The sequence below is a fragment of the Haliotis cracherodii genome, unplaced genomic scaffold, assembly GCF_022045235.1.
Source record: "Haliotis cracherodii isolate W230 unplaced genomic scaffold, xgHalCrac1.p SCAF_7, whole genome shotgun sequence".
Lineage (NCBI taxonomy): Eukaryota > Metazoa > Mollusca > Gastropoda > Lepetellida > Haliotidae > Haliotis > Haliotis cracherodii.
The window spans coordinates 42,710,431-42,732,400 of NW_027266330.1; the positions used below are offsets into that span (position 1 = coordinate 42,710,431).

A 21,970-nucleotide genomic window follows, 5' to 3' on the forward strand; every position below is an offset into this window, starting at 1 on the left:
TGTATCACTTCTAAATGCCTTTCAAAGACTTCATACAAAACATGTTTAGGACTAAACATTTTTAGGAATGTGCTTTAATCCAAAACGGAATACACACTTGGTGTGTCCTATCTATACACGTTTAGGGTCTAAACACAGGCAATGAGTCTCACAGCCTAAACACCACCTAAACACGAAATCACCATAATCTAAACATGTATAACATTTTAACATGATTAGATTTTAACATTATTAGAATTATGAAACATTTTAACATGTTTAGAATTTAAACATTTAAAGTGCCTATCATTTGGCAATAAGTCTTAAAAGGGGCTTAAAAATAAGCTTAAAGGGGCACTGATCCAAAGCACTTCCCCGGGACTGGTTGTTGCCTTTGTTATTGTTTTTTCCCCCATGAGTACCCGAATGATACAGCAGAAATCTAGACTAGTTCGCGAATTGTGCTGCGCAATTTGTAAGCGCATTTGTCACTTTTATTGATAGTATAAAGGTGTATGGTCACATTGATCAACAAAATGAAATACAGTTTTGGAAATAATAAGGAAATGTACTTACCATATTTTCTTGAGTATAGTGCACACCAGAGTATAATGCACAACCCCTCTAGCAGATTCAGTATTTTGGAGAAAAAATAAATTGAATACTATGCGCAGAAAAAAATTGCACCGTACCCCTTCAGCAAATTCCGGTGAACAAACGGGTGATGAGAAACTTGGTCAGTACAAATTTGAAATTAGAGATAAAAAAAATCACCTGCCATGTTGATTTACCGTTTAAATTGTATTTTTAGCTCACCGGGTCCGAGGGACCAAGGTGAGTGGTTTGGACAAAGAAGAATGGGAAAACGGGAGGGCTTCCGAACACCTATTTATTCACTCTGATGACGGAGTTCTGAAAACAATTGACAAATATAATAAATCTCTGTTTTAACACCAAATATTCATACAATCACTAAATATATAAAATACATCTCTTAGTGAAAGTCTCTTGGCATTAAATTAATTACTCTCAATTGTACAATGACTCGGTGTTACTAATTATCTCTGGAATGCCTTATATTATTTATGAAATAATTATCAAATGAATATATAAAATAGTGTAACAAAATATCAAGAAATCCATAATATATAATCTCTTTTGCACTCTTACTCAAAAATAAAGTACATGCAAAAATCTCTGGAAGCTTTCATACACTTGTTGCTTACAAAAAAAACTTCAATTGAAAGTTCACTTCTCGAAAATAATTGCAAAGTACTCGGAAATATCATTAGATATTCTAAAAATACCAAAATAGCAAAAGGACGCTTTTGAATATATAACATTTACTTGACTCCAAAATGTAAACAAACACTGAAACTAGTGTAACACTGCCGGCCGGCCTAATGCCGAGATTTGGACTAGTCTATTTTACTCGAGGGGAAATAGGTTGTGCTCTCAAGTAAATGTACTCAAAAAGGAAAGCCTAAAAACGCCTAAATAAAGCGAAAACGCTAAACATTACAAATATTGGAAAGAAATTGAAAATAAAGTGACTTTGGCGCTAATAAATGTACGTTTAAGAAAACATCCCTACGCTAGAATATAATGGACTGTTTCAAGAGTCAATAGTTGTCAAAATCCAAAACTTTTCCTTCAAATATGCATAAATATAAAATTTCATGAAATAATACATGAAAAGCTACTCTAAGCATTAATAAACAATATGAAGTACAACTAATTACCTGAAGAGTAAACCTCCCATACTTTTGACAATTTCTCTCTCTCACTCGCTCGACTCTTTCTGTTGGAACGCATAGATTGAGTGCTCGTGCCGCACGGGCGGAAAAACAATGAGTTAAAAAATACTATCTACCCGAAACAATCGATATAGTTAGAATTTATAGATGATTTTCTGTCGACAAAAGAAAAAATATAATGACTTACGACCGAGAAGTACAAAAAGACAACTTAAGCTTTTAAAATAGAAAATGTATTACAAAATTATAAATTGAATATTTTCTTCACAAAATTAATTCAATCCACACTCGGGGGCCGCAACAAAGTGAAAATACGCAAAGAAAACATCTTTAAATGCAAATCATCACAAAATTCACTCTCTTGATATATATACACTTAATCCCTCACTATGTCAGTTCATGTATCTCAGCACAAAGTTAGTTTTCAGTCAACACAGCACTTCTGAACTGATCTTGTGTCCGTTCTGAGTTTTCACTTTCACATTTTGGATTACACCATCTTTACCCGGAAACACTTCAACTACACGCACCATGGGCCATTTTCGGCTTGCAGATTGATTGTCTATTAACAGCACTATATCATCAATGGCTAGTTGTCTCCCTTTACTTCTCCACTTTACTCTGCATCAGTGTAGGCAAGTATTCTCTTATGAATCTCTTCCAAAACTAGTTTACCAGGGTTTGTGTGAAATCAAATCTCTTTCTGGGACTCATGGATTGGTCGAAATGTCCATGTGGTCATCCGTAGCACGACCAAGGATGAAGTGGTTTGGTGTCACTGGTTGTTGGTCATTTGGGTCATTCGAGCGGTATCCAAGCGGTCTTGAATTTAACAGACTTTTCACTTCACTGAATATTGTTGACATCTCATTCCATGACAAAGTATGGTCTCCAACCGCGACACGGATTGCTCGTTTGGCTTGCTTTATTAGGCTTTCATAGATACCTCCTTGATGTGGACTTAGAGGTGTTGTGAAAATCCATTTAACATTGTTGAAAGCACTCACTTCTTTGATGTCCCGGTGTCCGTCCTTGAAGATTTTCTTCAATTCTCTCCCTGCTCCAACGAACAACGTACCATTATCCGAGATGATTGTCGATGGCCAGCCATGATGTGATGCAAATCTTCTCAGAGCGTGAAGAAGTGAATCTGTTGACAAGCTTTCTTTTATTTCCAAATGCACTGCTCTGGTTGTAGCACATGTAAACAGAGCACCCCATGCTTTAATTTTCTTATTTCTTCCATACTTGAGGTGAAATGGTCCAAACAAGTCTACACCGGTTGTGAACGGCGGTGAATATATCTTCAGTCTCTCTGAAGGCAGGTCAATCATCAGTGTTGAATGCGCAGGTTGTCGCATTTCCCTGCAGATTACACATTTTCTCACTATACCTTTTACTGCATTTCTACCTTTCACTATCCAGTATTTTCTTCTGCTTTCAAACAGTGTTCTCTCTACTCCAGCATGGTATGTTTTGTTGTGTACTTCTCTTAGAATGAGCTTGGCGATGTGACTGGAACCACTTAACAGCACGGGATGAACTTAGTCATAGCTTAGAGATGAATGTTTTACTCTACCTCCTACTCTGATGATTCCATCTTCTACAAAGGGAGATAACTCACTGCATGTTCTTCTCCAGTCTGGTATTTCCTTCTGTGCCTGCTTTATCCACCATGTTTCTGCTGATTTTCCCTCTTCTGGAAGCAGACACTTTTTTAAGATTTCTCTCTTTTACTGCTGACCTGAGATTTCTGAGAAATCTGAGGCAATATGATGTTACATGGATCAGTCTTGTGAAACTTGAATATTTCTGAGAGTCTATGATTGAGGATAGATTAATCACTTCAGTCATTACACTTGCACATGTTGATTTAACCTGCTTGTCTTCATTGTCGGGTGTTCTGTCTGCTGGTGTGACACAGATGGTCTGGTCAGGCCACTTTCCTTTCGGTTTCTTGAGGAATGAAGGTCCATGGAACCAGGTGTTCTTGATGTCACTCACTTTTATCCCTCTACTCAGACCGTCAGCCGGGTTGAGTTCGGTAGGAACAAACTGCCATTTATTTATGTTCCACTCACTCTGTATTTCAGCCACCTGGACACCCACGAAGGCCTTCTTTGTTGTTGATTCAGTATTTATCCATCTCAAGACTATTTGGGAGTCTGTCCACAGGAGTACGTCGGGCTTTTCTTGCAGTACTGTGTAAATGGTTCTTGCCAGTTTAGACGCTAGTAGAGCTCCCATCAGTTCTAGTCGAGGAATTGTTGACTGTTTTAGTGGTGCCACCCTTGCCTTTGCTGCTATTAATTGAACTTCAGGTTCCTCACTTGTTCTCCACAGCAGATATGCACAGGCTCCATATGCTTTCTGGCTTGCATCACAGAAAACATGCAGTTCCGGGGTTGAGCTTACTTCTTCTGGTCTCAGGCATCTCGCTACATGTATCTCCATAGGTCTTGCATGGCTATTCTTGTTCTGATGGTTGTGATGGTTGCAATGCCAAGTGGATCATATATCATGGATAGTCTGGATAGAACTATTCTCTTCGTTAGCTGCTCTTCCATTTTCATTTCTACTTTGAAGTGTATTGTGTCGCTTTCACAGTTCCAGAACACTCCTAAGGTCTTCACAGTCTCTTCACTTTTATCTGGTGTGGATATGTCTCTCAGGTCTGTCATTCTTGTGTTTGATGGACTTGAATCAGCTGATTTATACCATTTCTTTATCTTGAAAGAACCTGATGCAAGTATGTGATCAAGTTCTCCCATCAGTTTAGCTGCCTCTTCTGGTAAGTTGCAGGAATGAATTATGTCATCCATGTATCTGTCATTTGTCAATATTTCTGTAGCCTCTGGATACTCTTCTTCATTTTCTTTTGCTATCTTTAACATGACGAAGAAGGCCATATCAGGAGATGGTTTGTCGCCGAATGTCACTCTCATCAGATGATATACTGTAGGCTCTCTTGTTGTATCTAGATCTCTCCACAGGAATCGGTGTTCTTGTGTATCAGCTTCTGGTAGGCGAATCTGTAAGAACATCTTTGAAATGTCACCTTGAAATGCTACAGCTCTTTCTCTGAAGCGTATGAGGATACCGAGCAGATTACCCAGCAGTGATGGACCCTTGTACAGGAAAGAATTTAAGGAGACTCCCTGGAACGTGCTTGCTGGATCAAAGACTATTCTCAAGGGTGTACTTTCTTTATCATTCTTGTAGACCCCATGATTTGGTAGGTAATGGATTACAGTTCCCGTCTCTGGGGTCTGTGCTTTTTCAGCCCATCCCTTGTCTATGAATTCCTTCATCGCTTTCTTGTATAGTTCTTTTTTGGGGGGTTTAGATTTCAATCCCCTTTCCAGTGACGTCAGTGGTTTTGCAGCCAAGGCATAGTTGTTTGGTAATTCAGATTTGTCTCTTTTCCAGGGCAATCCTATGACATATCTATCCCCTTGTTTCTGACATGAAGATTCCATTAGTGCCAGTGCATTTCTGTCATCTTCTGATAGGATATCTCTGGGACAGGTGCAATGTGATGCTTCAACTCCTATGGTCTCCATGTCATACATTCTCACGATGTCTGGATTACTTAGTCTTTGACAGAAGTTGACACTTGAGCTATCAGTCTTCTGCTTATGGTCTGAGCCGATTACACACCATCCAAGTCTGGTCAGTTTTGCTACTGGTTCAAACGGGCACCCTCTCGTACTTCTTGTTCTGCATGGAGATGACTCTATTGTACTCCTAGTATCATGTCAGCTTCGATTTTGTAATCTTCATCTCTATCAAGGGGACATATCCGGAATTTATGACGACGACTATCTCTGTTTACATGCCTCTCGCCTCCTACTACCCCTATCTCTAGTACCTCTTTCACTCCTTGTAGACCTAGAGTTTTAGCAAAGCCTTTTCTGATTATTGTAGTCCCCGCTCCCCCATCTATCAGTACATTTCCCTCTTTTACTCTTCCATTTATTGATATGAATTTTACCCTGACCACTGGCAAGATGCTGTCATGATCTAGCACTGATGATGCACACCCCAATCTTTTTGGATCTGTATGTATCAGCATGTGATGTGTCCTCGTACAGTTGTCTTTTCCACAGGCCTTCTTCAGTCTACAGTCTGTGACATGTCCCTTGTTGAGGCAGGAGAAACATAGTCTATTCTTCTTTATCAGGTCTACTCTGTTGGGAACAGTTGAATTTCTGAATGTAGGACAGTCTGGAACTCTGTGACCTTCACTGCAGACATGACATTTGATCTCTCTTACCGAATGGATCCCTCTTCGTTGATCTCTCTCTTTGTCTCTGTAACTCTTGTCAATGTCTCCGAAATCTGGGTCAAATTCTGTCTTCACCTGCTTACGAAGGAAGTTGTTAATGGTCTGTAGGTCTGGGATTGCACCTCTCTCTCTAATATCAGTGGCATGACTTTTCCATTTCCTGATGAGGTAGTCTGGCAGACGTCCTAATATCTTTCTTAGGGTTTCCGTGGCGTTAGCATCTGAGATAAACTGCAATCTGTCTAGATTAGCTAGACAGTTCGTGATGTCCAGTGAAAGTAATCTGAGTCCATATCTGTCATTGGGTCGAAGTCTCTTCCCGCTTGTCAACTTCTTGATGTGTGCTCTGGCAATTACTGATCTTTGTCCAAACTGTTCTTTGACCATCTTCAAAGCGATGGTGTACGTGACTCCTGCACACCCCAGGCCAGTTATAGCTCTGGCAGCATCTCCTGTTAATGCTGTCTTCAGGTGTTGCATTCTCTGATCATCATTCAGGTGAATTTTGTCATGAATCTGAATCTTAAATGTCTCTATGAACTCTACATACTGTAACGGATCACCATTGAAAGTCATTGATCTGCTAGCAGGCATTTCTCTTGTTGATTCAAGGCGATACAATGCTTCAGCAATGGACATTTTTACTTTTGGTTTTGGGTGTATAGTTTCTGTAAATTCTGTCAAGTTGGCTATCCAGGTGTCCATGGGGCTCTTTGAAACACTGTTTATTTCACTCTGAGTACCTTCAACTGTAAAAGAGTCCTCGACTTTCACTTCAATGGATTGGACATCTCTAGTGAGGTCATTTCCCATCTTTCTAGTTTATCTTCCTCCTCATACCCATACAGTTCACTGTGAAAGTTCAATGCACTGTCAAAGTCTCTTCTTAGATCTTCTAACTCTTTATCTACTATCTTCCCTGATAGGGTTTCTTTTTGGATCTGTTCATTTATTCTTCGAATTGATCTTGTAATTTAACCTCTTAGCACACTTCGTCTGGTTTTCACATACTCATAGTTTGACTCTTGATGAAAGCAACACTACTAACTTGATAGTCAAAACCTTTAAAGATAAATCTTTCAGCGGTGTAAGCTTCTGAACAAAACGCAAAACATCCGTCACACTCCACATCTCTGTATAACGTGGTTTTGGTGGCAACATCTCGAAAACACCCTTCAGAAACCGACACACTACAGGGTGTGATCCACAAGGTCTATTGTCCAAATCAATAATTGTTGATAACGCACATCGTGCTGTGTGAATAGAACTGTAACCAAGTTTTTGGTTCAATAAACACATAAAAAAGTCCAACACCTGTCCTAGATCAATTAAAATCAATTTCCCTTTCACAACAAAAGAATCTCCATTTCCGGATATATGTAGCCTACTGCTTCCAGGTGCCGGAACCCATAACTGATGATGACACTGGTTGCATCTGAAGAAATGCCTCTGTCTGCGCATATTTGCCGGAGAGTAGGAAAGCTGTCAGATTCAGTCTCTTTCCTAGCGGGTGAACCTTCCCGTCCAGTGACGTAACCACAGTCTTCCCTTTGGGCAACTTGACAGGCCTACAACAGATCATTTTGATTAATTGCGAAAACCATGACTGGGTTGACCATAGTGGAGCAATAACAAGAGCATCTGCTTTATCTGACTGTATTTTCTGCAAGCACTTAGACAAGAGACAAAAAGGTGGGAAGCAATAAATTAGCTCTTTTGACCATGACAAACTGAAAGCATCTACAGCTTCGGCTTCAGGCTTTGGCCGCCAACTGACAAAACGTGGAAGCTTCGTGTTTAAACGTGAAGCAAACATATCTATGGCTGGATTCACACCAAAAGGTTCAAGGATTTTCTGAAACACAGTTATGTCCAAAGACCACTCAGTTCGCTCAGAAAAATTTCTTGACGTTCTGTTAGCTTCATCATTTGTCAGTCCCGGCACATCAGCCACTGTCAACCACACACTATGTTCTATACACCAGAACCAAATTTCCCTTGCAAGATCATTACAAACTTTAGATTTTGAACCTCCCATAGCTTTTAAGTAAGCTACTGCTGTAGTATTATCACATAAATTGTGGACATGTTTTCCTTGAAATGACTCAGTCAGGGAGAAAGCTTGAAGGGCTAGATAGACAGCTGTCATTTCCAAGGCATTAATATGGAGCTGCTTCTCCTGGTGTGACCAACGCCCTCCTATAGACTTCTTGTTATTACAAACCCCCCATCCTAATAGACTAGCATCAGTACTAATTTCCATATCTGGCTCGGAGATGGTTGTAATGTGTTTCTGAGCACCCATGGCATTGTCCTTCCACCATTTTATTTCCTGCTTAGCATCCTCTGATAATACCATCATTGCATCAAAGTCACCATAATTATCTTGAAGTGCCTCCGTTTTTTCCTATCTAGTTGTCTGTAGTGCAGTGGTCCGTAATTGACAGCATGGAATGTGCTTACAAATAGACCTAGCAACTGAGCCACTGTCCTTACAGAACATTGTTGCTGAGTCAAAATTAAATTACATTTAGTTTGGATAGCCTGAGCTTTGTCATCTGGTAAAACCAGTGTCATTTTCTCTGAGTCAATGTGGAAACCAAGAAATTTTATTCTAGTGGATGGTTCTAGAACAGATTCTCAAAATTAACTGTAAAGCCAAGTGAACTGAGGCTCTTGACATTTCACATACTGAAACTGAACAGTTTTCTTTTTCTGTTGCTTGACCTTGACACCTGAGATAGGAATAGACTGGTTTCAGTATCTTAGTGAATACACGAGGGGCAATAGCTAAGCCATTCGGCATACATGTAAATTGATAGAGACCATTTCCCCATCTAAATCTGAGATACTTTCTGTGTGCAACATGGACATTTACTGAATAGTAGGCATTTGTCAAATCTATGGATGCCATGTAGACATTTGGATTGATCATGTCCAACACATTCTGCAAGCATTCCATTTTAAAGTGGTGATATTGAACATATTCATTGAGCTGTTTCAAATTTAATATTAGTCTGTATTTTCCACTACTCTTCTTTCTAATAAAAATATTTGAAACAGCTGATCAAACTGATCCTCTGCTGGTTCAATAACATTTTGTTTGAGTAAGATTTGAATTTCTTCACTAATGATAGCACTTTCCTGTAGATTAAATCTAATTTGATGAGGTTCAATTAATTGTTTTGGCTTTTCAATAAAGTCAATTCTGAGACCCTCTATGACATTCAATATTAAAGGATCCTTTGTTAGTTTCTCCCACTCATGTAAACATGAAGATAATCGACCAGCCATAAAATCAACATTTGAGCAGTCAGACATAGCAAGGTACTCACCCACCTGGCTATCATCTGTTGTCTGTGTACAGCCATCTGTTGCTTGGCCGACTTTCCCCCTCCTCTTTTTTCGGAGAACTTGTTCCAGCGGCCTCTGCCGTTCCCTAAAAAAGGCGTACCATGGAAATATCTGCCTCTGCCACGGACTCTTGCCCATCTATTACCACCATATGGATAGGGTTGATATTTATGCCAACCACGGCCTCTTCCATGTCCATAGCTAGTAGCCTTGTGACCAAGTCGAGTTGACATAGCAATGTCTTTCAAGTGTTTGGCCACATCCTCCCCGAATAGGTAATCTGAACTTGTCGGAGCACTTGGGGTACACAGTGCACGATAATGATCATTCAACTGTGGTTTTATCAGTTCCTTCCTTCTGAGGTTTAATTCTCTATGGACATAAGCCAACATTGTAAGTGAGTCACTCAACTTGGAAGCAATCTCTCTCAACAAAGTGGCTGGCACCTCTTGCTTGTGAGCAATTAAACTGTTCAGTGTATTTGTCACCGCTATGGTAGACTTTATCATTCTACTCTGGACATGCTGCATTTTACGTCCATCGAACGTGTGTCAGATTGCAGGGAATCCCATATTAGCTTGTTAATTTCGGGCGTGTTGAAATCCGAACAGTTAGCTGGCTTTTTCAGATCTTTTAGTTTCTGTGCGAGGACCGCGTCATCAAACTTGGAAGTGAATACCTGATGAACCAATTCAGCCAGTTTGATGTTCGTTGGGTCCCTATCAGTCATTGTTATCGGCAGAGTTTCTCTGATGAGGTTTACAACTTCTAAACCGGAAGGATCGGCACTGTTTTGTCATGCGCATGCACGACTTCTTCACCACTAAGTAGTTCTGTTGCTATGTCAACAGTCCCCGTTACGTAGATTTTCGCAGTATGTGCCTGACTTGGCGGAATATAATCATCATCATCATCATCATCATCCTCATCCTCATCCTCATGAATAAAATTCTGCTCATCATCATAAGCGTAATCTTGTGTAAGGGTGTCAATTCTGCCTTCAAAATCAGACATTCTTTTTTCCATGCGTTCGTTCATCTTGCGAAATTCGTCAAGCAAAGTCCCAGAAACATCGGGCGCATGAGGATGAGGGGAAGTATGATCTGCTTGAGAAGTGGCAGAAGCCGTCGATGTTGACGGTTTAGAGGAATTAAGGGGCTTAATGTTTCCCTTTAGAGGATTTAGATACACCCGCGTCGACAGGACGGGGACTTTTCAACACGGCCTCAGGCATTGTTTTGACTTGTGGAAAGTTTCAAGCGTAATTTTACGCTTAGACCTACTTAGTAGCAAGTTAATGATAACTTTAGTCTGTCGGATCCTAGACCACACAGTGTAATTATACACTGTTTGATAGCAAATGAGTTGAAAATTGTCCCAACTCTAAAAAGCGTCTGCACACGCTAAAAGCGCGGTTTGCACTGACTGACATGCGCATTGCAATCTCATTGAATCTCGAACATTACGTGATTAGCTGATAGAATCTAGTATTGTATGTGGATCATCATCTTTATACTGGTTTGGTAATACATTCACTACTCAGGAGGTTCTCTTATTAATTGTATTAATATTAATAAAAATTATTATCAAAATAAATCAACTATATTATCATTTTTAAAGTCTAGATCATGTCCCTAACTTACGTTTAGCATCCAACAGTTATAGTTATAATTCCCCCAATATGCTGCTGACAAGACAATAATATTTGAATGTGCCCCAGATTTAATTGGAGCATATGTTAACGTTGTATAGAGGTCTGACGTAAATTGACTATCACCTGTCTGTAAAGTGTGACCCTCATGACACCCTTATTTATTGGAAATATCAAGGCAGGTTTTTAAATGAACATGTAAAATAACATCAATATTATTTCTGATATTACATTTGCTCCTCATTGAGAATATTGTGATTGTGATTGTCACTGTCTTACACAAACCATTCGATTGACACCGGTTTTCATTTCGTGTGACGGTGAGGCATTAAAAAGATGTAGTCTCACTAACAGAACTAACAGACGGGCGCAAAGCTTTAATGACAATACCCTAATTACTTCATGATATACATGACAATGAATGAGCGGCGACAGTCAGTTCAAATGTGTGCCTTTGTTGTCTATGCGTACGCTTATAGCACCTGGTTGTGTTTAAAGAATAGTTAACATTTTAGATATAATGGAGGGTTTACTACCGCTATGCCCGAACGAAAAAAACCCGCTTTTCACAATAGAGTGATTTGGTTTTCTTTTGACACTGTTTCTGGTAAATATTCCCTGGATAGAGTAGGAATTGGCGACATTGGTTCCATGCATCGTTTGATATTTTTAAACATAATTTGAGCTTGAACATATGTTTGGGAAAGTAAGAGAGGTTCTGATTACTCGCGAGTGTGTTATCACATAAGTCCAATTGTTTTGTTATATCATAACAACACCATAAGCTATAAATGTTTCGCCGACAGATGGATTCAAACTTCAACTGGTATATTTCGAAATTCAAGCTTCTATACTGACTGCACTAACACCCGCAAACAATGTTGGTGAAATATTTAATATGCTACAGTTTCATAATAAAAACGGGGGGGTCGGGTAGCCTAGTGGTTAAAGCGTTCGCTCGTCACGCCGAAGACCCGGGTTCGATTCCCGACATGGGTACAATGTGTGAAGCCCATTTCTGGTGTTCCCCGCCGTGATGTTGCTGGAATATTGCTAAAAGCGGCGTAAAACCATACTCGCTCACTCACTCATAATAAAGCAACAAAATCCTTTCCATATTCAAAAGAAAATCTCTGCTAAAAGCATTCTGACTGTATCGCGAGCATGTGTTTATAAACCACTATCAAATAGTGATGGTATCATTTATAATGACAACCAAACCCGAAGTAGTTTCAAACATTTATTATGATAAAATGCCAATTATAAGTATGGCGTATGGGGAATTCTCAGGTATGACTAAGGGTGCCCATGATTGAGCATCAATCATGCCAAGCATCGGAAACGATTTGGCCACTTGCAAATAATAACATGACACAGCGAAGCTGGACGGCCAAATCATTGGCACTAGACTAAGTGTGTACATGATCGAGCATCAATCATGCCCATGCATTGGGAACAAATGCTGGCTATATTTCTGAGCATCAGCACAGCGAGTGACTACACAGAACGGTACAAAATGATGCGATAAATGAGGATACAAGTAGCATACAAGTTGGATATGGATTACTGAACTTTAGGGGGACCTATCCAAGCAAGCTGAGGAGGATAGTAAGGCCACATTTTGAAAGCCAGATGTGGAACAAATGAAATACAAAGATACAGCTGGCTGAGAATACCCCATAAGGAAAATAATACCAAGTAATTATGTACGGGATGGTAAGGTATTTACCTGAACAACAAGTGGAAGTGGACGTTAACGCCAAGGCTTACTCTAAAACATGACACCATTGTGACACTGCATAGGAAGATTGTTGACAAGGTCAGACAAAGCAAGAATCAACCATAAGATTGACTGGAGATGAGTGCACTACTACTGAAGCAGAATGCTGGCGGCATAGAAACTGCTACAAAAAGTATATACACAATGTACTAGCCAGGGATAATCAGGCTACTGAGCATGCTAAGTATGAGCAATATTGCGCATGTCCATTGAAATTTCTTATAGTCGTATCCTGCTGCCGCCAGAGTCTGATGTAGTTTATGAATGAAATAGTCATGGTTGAGAGGTATACCCCAGTCGGTGAGAAACAATGGGTCCGAGGCAAGTGCCTGAGACTGATTGCGCAAGTTAACAATAGTCTTTCATTGCCTGGACGGGACAAGTTGGTCCAGGCACTGCATGTACAGTAATTGTCGCACCTTTCGCTAGCTGATCAGTCTTCGACTGCTTGACAGATCAAAGCAGGTGTAATTCTTGTCGAAGGTATTTCGACTGTATCGTGAGCATATGTTTATAAACCACTATCAAATAGTGATGGTATCGGACGTTCGTGAAATGTTAATTCCGTGTAAGTGGAAAATAATACAACACAATCGTCTTGCCACCTACCATCCAGGATAATATTTGCCCCGGGCCCCTTTCAAGGATGTTCTTTTAAACACATACATGTGTTTCTAATGAAAGAAGTCTGTGTCTCGCTTTAATAATATATTGCATATTTTTAAGGCAAAGCCTGTATGTTATATACCTACATTAAACTGACACTTTTGCTACGTACATGTGTTACAAAATGAACCCCGTTAGACCACTTCAGAAATTGATTTATGAAATTGTGAAATGTCCGCGTCCAAAGGATCGATGCGTATGTGAACCAACTATTTAATTATCTGTTTTAGAACATTGAAATGTTTCTAACACTGACTACAGGTATAATAAGTGAATAGTTAGAAGGGGCACTACTTATCAGAACGAATCACTGAAATCAGTGAGTGAGTGAGTTGGGTTTAACGCCGCTAATCTCTGGCTTCTTTTCGGCAGTCTGACACTAGCCGCTTGGGCTCACTAGCTGCCGTGAATCGATTTGCTAGCTAACGCAACTGAGCGTGACAAGAGACTGGGCTACCATCTGCAAGGACAGCTAAATAAACTTGGAGGCAATATTTGTGTTACGCATTTTTCAACACTGATTGGTTACCCGTGATCTTTGATCTGGATGTCGTTATTTGGAAATACCCCTGATGGTTATAGTTTATAATAAGAACATTATCCCTGCAGTGAAAGCATTTTCGGATTTCGGATTGCGTAGGTAAACTACTCCCTTGTTGTCATCCATGTTTTCTGGTATAACCCTACACTTGTGTATTTGTCGTCATTCAATTGATGCTCAGTTAATTTATTACAGGTTTAATTACTGGAGGCACCACTCAGATTACCTGATAAAGGTTCCCATTAGGAATTTCATGTGTCTGGGGTATTTATTCAATTCAAATCAAGTTTTAATCCGAATCCCGGTTTGAAGTGAGGTGAAATGTATGTTATGTAACATGCACGTGGCAGCCCAGCAAGAGGAGTGATCAGTTGATTTACATTTTTGTAAATTAACTGATTATTCCTCTCCATCAGAGGATAAACAGAAATTACATTGATTGAAAAATCACTGTTATTTTGCGCAGTGGTTTTGTCAAAAGTAAGCGTTTACATGTGTATGTTTACTAAAGCAGACAGAATACCCCAATATCTGGGTGTGAAGTGCCGAGGTACTAACAACATACTTTGTTCAAATCCGAAATAACATTGATTGATTGTTATCTAACTCAATGGATTTTTTAAAGAACCGTGGACATTATGAAAACAGTTGTCACGTGGGCTTTCTCAGCTGACTTTTGAGACTTGACACCTGTGTGAAACACCTAAAACAATCAAAGTGATCAGTTGAGAAATGAACACGGTTTATAACATCCCGAAACGATATATATCTTTTAAAATATTTGTTTGTTACAGAGACACGTGACATCAAATAAGTTTCTTTGTACAGCTGCAGACATGTGGGATATTGTTCCTTTATGTGAATATTCACAGTTAAATTCCTCGAACAAGGCAGCTGACTAAAAATATACATATAACTTTGGTAGATTGTAATTATGATATTTGCATTTTGTTTTCATTCATTTGCTGTAGCATTGAACAGAATCATTCTTGTTCCTCCTCGTCTTGGTGAAATATTTTCTTTGAGTTACAAGTCAAAATAGTGTAAACGAAAATCACACAATTACCAAGCAAGTGACTTATCAAAACACCATCACCATTAATGATGCTACCCAGAAAGTTACCTACATTTCCTTATTATTTCCAAAACTGTATTTCATTTTGTTGATTAACATGACCATATGCCCTTATACTGTCAATAAAAGTGACAAATGCACTTACGAATGGCGCAGCACAGGTAGTGAACCAGTCTAGATCTCTGCTATGTCATCCGGGTACTCACAGGGAAAAACAAAGGCAACAACCAGTCCCGGGATTTGCTTTAGGTCATTGACCCTTAAACAGTATTCCAATTATATCACGGCGTGTCAGCTTAATGTGGGAGGAAAGCCCAAAGTGATGCAAGTCTCAGACATTTACCATTTCGGTGAAACCCACGAGCATGGGTATGGTGCTGACAAACCTAGAAACTTAATTGGGACGAACCATATTTCGAACCCACAATCATAGGTTTCTGGCGTGCCCAAGGGACTCAACTAAGCACAGCGAATCGCAGCGCCTTAGACGACTGGACCACCCGTGCCCCCCACTGAAATCAAAATCGGGGCAGCATGTTAAAAATCCCGAAGACGCTCAAATAGCAGTTCATGGAAGATTTACATGTACTCATCAATTCTAAGAAATATATATGTCTAATTGATATAAATTTCTCAATCAAATCTAGTTATAATCAGCCTGATAAATCTATGTTAAGTTTATTTCAGAAGCTTCCTGTAAAGTTGTCTTATTTCAATGTGGTAACTGTCCATGTATGTCTTTGACTTGCAAATACCTGACTTGCATTTGCATGTGTTTGTGGTGGATACGCTCTAACCTGATTCATGAGTATGATTCATTAACACATGCTTATGATATAGTCGGAATGGAATGGAAAAGAGGTAAATAGGTAAATTATGGAAATGGTTTTGTTTGTTTTATTTCCAATAAAAAGTGTATTCTTTTACAATGTTAATAATCATTCACACATCAAGAACCAGTCACTGTGTAATACACATACCTAACAACGTAATATTTGTGAAGGACTTCGTTTATCATATGAAATCTTTAATAACCAAACAATTTTGTCCAGATTTTTTCACATTATATTCAGAATGAAACTTAACACGAAACATTATGGGATACTAGACATGCACAAAACATTAGTTTTTTATGAGGTTTCCTGATGGTCATTTTGGCTGACACATGATTGTGTTTGATTCTGTTCTATCCTATTTGTTGCCATGAAAATCACCTCAGCTAATGTGTATACGAGTATCTGTGATTGAAGTCATGACCACAAGATCACCTTACATTTGCAGTCTAAATATAGTATAGATATCGGTATTTGTAAAAGGAAAAGAAGCTTTACACTATGATCTTAAATAATGCAGAGTAGCATGCCATGGAAAATGTAACTCAAGAATCCTAAATCAGTCAAAGAAAAAAGTAATACAATATATTGTACCGCACATTTAGCACAACTGTCACTAGATTGCATGACTATTGTCTCGCAAGTGGTGCGATAGTGGCTGTGCGATAGTGGCTTGAAAGTGTCGCAATTGTGGCGTGAAAGTGGCGTGATAGTGCCGTGAAAGTGACATGAAAGTGCGGCGATCCTGAAAAATGTTATCACGAAAATGGCGCGAAAGTGTCCTGAAAGTGGCGCAATAGTTTGGCATTAATGTCTCAAAGGTAGCGTGATAATTTGCAATTGTGGCGAGAACATTTTGCAAAATTTTCGCGAAAATAGGGGAAGTTATTTATGAAATGTAGTGTAGTATATCAAGGAACTCATAGTTTGAGGAATATCTTGTGCTTGCCGATAACTTATTGCTATGGTCATCTTAAGCCATCCAGCAACTGTAGCTTTAGTGATATCTTTATCCGAGTGGGTCTTGCATGAGATGAAGAGACGTCTTTGACGTCAGCGATATGGTGCCAAGGTGCCAAGTAGGTGCCAAGGCGGGAATAGTATAATGTCTGTGACCCAATCGACCGGTAGCCGTGGACTGATTCTTGGCTATAAAGTTCAGTAAGGACCACAAGGTGATGAAGGTCCAGTTGGGAGCGTGAGTGAGACTGGAATAGTTGAGAGCGTGGAGTTCAGAAACTCTAGCTGCGGTAGCCATGGCTAGTAAAAATGCTGCTTTACAGGTTTTTTGGAGAAGAGTAGCATGGAGCGTACGTATGGAGCGGCTAGTAGAGCAGACAGGACGACCGATAAATTCCATTTGGGGAAGATCCGGGGAATGGAAATATCCTCTAGGCTGAATGCTCACATGTGTTCCAATCATTAATCCATCGAGATGGAGGGCGGATCTATATCCTTCAATGGTCCCATGTCGGAAGTTATTATCCTGTCGTAGGTATAAGAGGAAATTCACAACCATGGGAATGTCCACTGTGACATTAGTTAGACCACATCTGTGTCTCCACTGGGCGAAGTTGTTCCATCTGTTGTCATAAAGCTGGGTGGATGACGATCTCCATGATATAGTGACAGCAGTGGAGGCAGCTTGAGAAAACCTGGAGGCCTGCATTCTCTACAAGATACTTTCCAGGCGGTGAGATGGAGGCTGCGAAGATATGTGTGAAATAGGCTCGACCTGGGTTGACACAGGAGATCTTTGCAAAATTGAAGAGGAAGCAGTACGTCCATCAGGAGCGATAGTAGTCTGGGAAACCATGTCCTGCTTGGCCAAGCTGAAGCAATGAGGATGACAGTGCATTTGGACACTTCCAACGTCTGTATGACCTTGTTTAGGGGAGACTATGGAAGGAATGCAGAGGCGAATATTCCTGTCCAATCCATGGATAGCGCATCTATCTGAAGAGCTCTCGGATATAGGACCGGTCTGACATAAACTGGAAGTTGATGGTTGAGACAGGTCGCGAAGAGGTCCAGATTGGGGTGTCCCAAATGGAGGGTATACAGGTAAAATCGTCTGGGTGAAGAGTCCACTCCGTGGATAAGCTGTCCGCTAGTGTCTTCAGTTTGCCTGGAATATGTCTCGCTTCCATCCGACAGCTGAATCAGTCGGCCAAGGCAAAGAGCTGAGTAGTTTCTGTCATCGGCGACGGGATTGCTTCTGAATCTAGGCCACCACTGTCATGTTGTCTGTGGCAATCTGGACGTATGATTTGATGAGGCGATCTTTCCAAGTCTGGAGAGCATAATAGATTGCTTTCATCTCTTTGCAGTTTATGTGTAGAGCTGTTTCCGTCTTGGTCAATGAACCCTTAACTTGAATCCGACATGTCTGTTAACAGGTGGTGTTCCGGAGCTGGTAGGGTGAGAGGAATCCCCGTCATTACATTATCTAGCTGAGTCCATCAGATTAGATCTTGGCACAGGTAGAGAGGTATGAGTACCCGTCTATCCAGGGTCTGAGATAATAGGGAGTTGATTCAATTCTGTAGTAGGCGTAATTGTAATCGGCCTCTGTAAGTCATATCTTGTAGAGAGGACAGCGTTCCCATGAGAGACATCCACCATCTGATCAGTCTGGTAGGTTGGTCTCTGGCTGAGTTGATCATGGCGATGGACTTGTTGAACCGGTCCATCAGGGGGAGCAAAGATATCACATATGTAGAAGAAATCTGGCCCTATGTAGACTATGTCTTGTTCCTGACAAATCTCTGACTTGGTCGGATGGATTAGGAACCCAAGACAAGACATAAGTTGGGTGAGGAATGTCACATCCTGACGCAGCTGGGTGTGTTCCTGATTGGCGTCAAGAAAATCATCTAGATATGAAGTCCTACCATCTGTAAATGGGTGAAGTTGATGACTGGCACCAAGTACTTCTTGTTGAGAATTTTGAGGTCTATGATCATTCTCATCTGTGTGAGTTCTTTTTCGGTCCTTAACACACTGGGGAGTAGAGTTTCGTTGATATCCTGCAATCTCCAAATGGCTCATTTGGTGAGAAGGGTCTTGATGGCAAGGTCAGCTGCATCCAGTTTGGCACCTTTCAGGTGCAACCTGCATCCCCCTTGACGTGATGCAAGTCAAGGGCACTTGAGAAAATGTGGCTTGTACCCATGACGGATAATGTCTAAAATCCATTGGTCGGTTGTAATGTGCGTCCAATTTTCAGCGTATGACAAAAGATGCCCTCCCACTGGAATGGCAGATGTCGTGTATCGTAAATCGTAATACGTAGATAAAACCAGTTTGATAGGATCTGCGACTCTTGGAGGCGGGGAGAAACAAGTCATCTTCTATCCCTGCAACCGGCTGACTTAAAACTTCAATGGCCAGATCCATGGGTTTGGAGTCTGAGTTACGAAAAGGGTCTGACAATGGCTTGTCATAACATCGGGATGCCTGGTAGGATTCTCTTCCAGATGGGATGTACTTCTTTCATGGTAGTTTGTGGAAAGAGGAATCCCTGGCAGGTTTTTGTGCTTGCTTAGGTGAGTACTGCGATCCATGTGCCTTGACTGCCAGGTTGATCGTAAACACTTGAAATCTCTCTGTCGTGTCCTGTCTGACTTCATCTCGGATCGTACCCAGCTTGTTTTTAAAGATCGTAGATGAAGTGACTGGCTGTGACATGACTGTCTACTTGGCATGCTTGGAGACGGCCCTTGATCTGACTTGAGACAGGAATTGTTGACGCTGAAGCCATAGGAGCTGGGAGGCAGTCCAGACCTGCATAGATAACATATCCTCCTGCATGCAGACAATCACAACTAGCAGACTGTAGATGAGTCCCACTTGGTCCCACTTGGTCCATTCTGGTGGATATCTGAGTTTCTGTCGGGACAGCATCAAAAGACGTTGGTAGAGGTGGGATCGCATGTCAATGTCCAGGGAGTACTTGTTAACCGTAGTTAAGTCCTTGAGTCGGCTGGCCTGGAGCGTGAGTTTGGTGTTAGGGTTTTTAACCAGCTTCCTGGACTTCTCATCCAGTGGCTGTGACTCCGGGAACGGCGATGCATGCATCTGATATAACTTCTTCCTCATAGTCGTCTGATGGGGTCCAGGACTCCGGTATAATCTGCTGACGCTCTGGCTGAGGGTCTGGTCTAACTGGATCCGGACGGCTGACCTGGTGACGTGAAGATTGAGCTTCTCCTCATGCCGTCCGTGGTCCTTGCGGGAACCATTGACTTGTCTAGCCAGTCCCGGGGAGCCCGTGTGTTAACTTGAGGTGACCGGCTTGCTCTGGTAATGGTAGCAGACGTTTCATATCGGCCCGTGCTGACCGTGCGGGAACCGTACAGTTTCTTCGGTGGCTCAGCTAGTTGGCTCTGTGGGGGTAAGGTGTTCTTGCCACTTCCCTGGTGATCATCTGGAAGCCGTGATCTTGGCGTGCTGGACTTCGTTGATGACTTAGGCTTTGACAATTGCTTGACCCCGTCTGGCCTTTTGGCCGGGGAAGAATTCTGAGCCTGCAACTTCTTCAGTTGATCTACTTCTGAAGTGATGTCCACCAGACAGGTGTTTATCATCTCTTGGATGGAGGCCTGTTGTTGGGCAAAGTCTGATCTCAAATCCTGAGGCTGGAACTGATTGGGGAGTCTAAGGGATCGAAGGCATTGAGATCGTCTCCTTAGGGTCCGATAAGATAGTCAACTTTCTTCTACGCGGCCTCCTTGCACTTTGCCTTGAGTATGGAGGCATCTAACTTCATGAAGAAGGACTTGGATATGGGAGAACACATGTCACATTTCGATTTGACCGTACATAAATTTCTTACAAGTAGCTGAGAATGAGATGCCTGCTTATACGGGAAAAGGGATCTTTCAGATTTACTGTTTGCAATCGCAAGGGATTCACATTATCAAACACCACACACTCTCAAGCAATATATGCTTGACGGTGAACCTTTCATCACAAGGTATACACTGGCTGATGATAGTTTATGATAAGAATTATATGTCACATGGGGGCAATCATTTAACGGAACTTTAACCTCCTGAACAAAGCCTTCAATACTCCCTTTTGATAAAGCATCATACCCAGTTAAAAAGAAGCAATTAGTTATTCACATACATATTTCAAATTTATTATACAGACCAATTTCTTTCAATTTGCTAAGAATCAGATGCCCGTTTAAACAGGGAAAAATATCTTTCAGATTTACTCTTTGATAATGTGAATCCCTTACAATTGCAAAATCCACGGTGAATCTTTCATCAAGAGGGATACACTGAGGAGTTTCGTCCTCATCTGTTTTAAGTAGATATTTGTGGATAAACCAACTGTGGCCTATATGACATGGTCGTAAAACGACCTCATGTCTTGATTCCTACCTGTGTCTCTCACCTCTTTTGCAGTAGATCTGGAGTATAACTTTTAATAGTTAGTTTAAAATTGCTCTATGGAATTAGAGTGGAGATAACACATTGGCCAGTAGAAAGATCATTGAAAAGTTCTAAAATGAGATGATTTGAGGAGACACTTTTAAGTGCCTTGAGGCAAGACAATGAATCGGAGAAGATTCAAACTGTTCACAGGTGAGCTCCTAAAAGCTCCAAGGAGCCTAAGGCCTTGGTGGTGCATAGTGTTTAATTTTTCTAAATTGATTTTGCAGGCTCTACCATAGACAATGGAACCATCATCTAGTTTTGTGTGTATCAACGATCTCTACACATGGAGAAGGGTTGTCTGCTCCCCTACCCACTCGGAATTTGAAAAGACTTTTAACAAGTCAATAGCCTTCAGGCATTTTGCCTTTAGATATTTGATGTGCAGTAAGAATGTGAAATGATGGCCAAATATGAGGCCCAGGAATTTGGCCTCCTCTACTACGTTGATACCATCTAAAATAAATCTGGATCCTTACATTGTTTGTATTTATAACAAAAATGCAAGCAGTTGGCTTTGGATTTAGAAAGTTTGAAGCCATTTTCGTTAAGACCCAGAGCTGTCTTTCTACTGTATACATATACTTAACACAACAAGA

At 40.8% G+C, this 21,970-nt stretch overlaps 1 protein-coding gene and 1 pseudogene across 1 annotated transcript in view; one reads left to right on the top strand and one right to left on the bottom strand.

The window, feature by feature from the left end:
* Positions 1–21,970, top strand: part of LOC139448901 (retinal guanylyl cyclase 2-like) — a 525,408-nt gene that overhangs the window by 360,017 nt on the left and 143,421 nt on the right. The window lies entirely within an intron of this gene.
* LOC139447828 (uncharacterized) lies at positions 7,409–20,025 on the bottom strand (annotated as a pseudogene).